Genomic DNA, 2,285 nt, shown 5'->3' with positions numbered 1-2,285 from the left:
TGTTTACTACTTCATAGTCTGTGCATTTCACAATATTATCGATCCATTGCATATAATGACATAGACTAATCCATGCACATAAGTCTGTAATACCTTATTAATTGCCTTAGATCTCATTTCCAGATCAAGTGGTATCAGAGCTTTAGGTTGCTAAGGTTATACAAGCTTGTGCTGGACTGATTTGTGAATGCTAACTAGATCAAAGCTTAGATTAGGAGGACAAGTATTGGTTGAAACTAACCCAAAAATTGGCAGGGTCTATCCTAAGAGGAAGATGACAGAAGAAAATCCTTTGGAATTAGACTCTCAGTTCATGGACAATTTCATGACCATGAGAGCCATGGTAGAGGAAATGTACCGAGAATTTAAGAAAGGTTGAAGTGAAGATTCTTCTACTTCCAAACAAGACAAAGGAACATAAGAATCTCTCCTAAATGACCATTCTAAAGGCAAAGGGAAAGAAGAAAAGCTTCCCACACCTCCTGATAGCCCTGAAAATAAAAAGAAGAAAGCATCTTTGATTAAATTAGATGTTAAATTTGATTTGCCAATATATGATGGAAAGTTAAATGTAGAGAAGTTGGATAACTGGATTAGGTAGTTTGATGTGTATTGTAGGGTGCAGAGCATTGACTCAGAAAAAAGTAAAATTCAGCTGGCCAGCCTAGGCCTTGGAGGAACTGCCTTGGTATGGTGGGAAGGCAGAACACAAGTTGACTTGATGAAGCATGGTAAAATTCTTTCTGTCTGGAATGAGTTTGTTTCTGCAATTAGAAAACAATTCTATCCACTAGCTTATATGTAGCAAGCTATGATGAGTTGGCAAACTCTTCGCCAATTAAAAGAGCAAAGTGTACAAAGTTACATCCAAGAGTTTAGAAAGAGAGATTTGATTCTAGGCATTTCCTTAGACTCACCTGAAACTTTGCTGAAGTATATAGGTGGTCTACATAGTTATTTGAGACATACCATTCTCATGTTTAACCTTACTAGCATCGATGAGGTATCTGTCCAGGCTACCCATCTAGAGGCTAGGGGCAAGAATTTGAACCCAGAGATTGGGGGACCATCCAAACCCACTGCAAGAAAGAACAAGGAAAAGAGGAAGCAGAAATGGAAAGAGAGGAAGGCAAACACTGTACAAAAGGCCAACCCTTCATGCACTCACTACAAGAAGGATGGACATGATGATGAAAATTGTTGGTCTTTGCATCTGGAGTTGAAACCCAAGAAGTTCGACGGCAAGAAGAAGAAGACTTTTGCTGCCATACAAAAAGTTTTAAGGTCAGACTCAGGTGATGAAACAACAATCGCAGCCATAGGTATAAAAGGTAAAAATTCTTAAGCATCTACTAGTAATTCTGCCCAAACTATTGATAGTGAAGAAAATGAGAGAAGAAGACATGAACTTTTTCATATTAGAGTTATTTCCAAGCATCAAAAGATTGATACTTTGTTTGATAGTGGCTCACAAGTAAATTTGATTTCTGAAGCAATTGTAAAGAAATTGGGACTACTAACCACACCTCACAAGAAGCCATATCCATTAGGTTGGGTATGTGATAAAGCAAAAATCAAGTGACTAGTTAATGTAAACTTAGATTTTCTTTTGGGTTAGCATTTGTGGATGAGGTTGAGTTAGATAGTGTTCCCTTGGATATATGTGGGATTGTTTTAGGAAGTCCTTACTTGTATGATAGAAAAACCATATTCTATAGAGCTGAAAATAAGTATCAACTCATTAAAGATGGGATAGAATATATTGTAAGAGCTCATAAACTCAAGAATAATTATACTCTCATAAACTCAGGGCAGATGAAAAGAATTGTAAATTCATGCAAGCAATTTTTACTGATGGTTGTAAAGGAAAAGAAACCTGAAAAAACCAATATATTTGAGGGTTGTGATGCTAAACAACAAGCTGATTTAGAAAAGGTTGTTTTCGAATATGATATATTATTTCAAGAACCTAAAGGTCTGCCACCAAAAAGGGAAATTGTACATGATATTAATTTGCAGCAAGATGCTCCATTGCCTAACATCGGAATGTACAGGTTATCCACTTTAGAGAATGCAAAAATCAAGAAGTAGGTACATGAGCTGCTCGAGAAAGGGTTCATAAGACCAAGCACATCACCATGCAGATCTTCAATCATGTTGGTGAGAAAGAAGGACGGTTCGTGGAGGATGTGCATTGATTACAGAGCACTGAATAAAATAACGATCAAGAATCATTATCTGCTTCCTTGCATAGATGATCTATTGGATCAGCTGAAAGAGGTTGT

Source organism: Pinus tabuliformis, chromosome 5_1, assembly GCF_031772625.1.
Source record: "Pinus tabuliformis cultivar Carrire ecotype Pingquan chromosome 5_1, CPIR1, whole genome shotgun sequence".
Taxonomy (NCBI): domain Eukaryota; kingdom Viridiplantae; phylum Streptophyta; class Pinopsida; order Pinales; family Pinaceae; genus Pinus; species Pinus tabuliformis.
Note: the sequence above shows the minus strand (reverse complement) of the source record.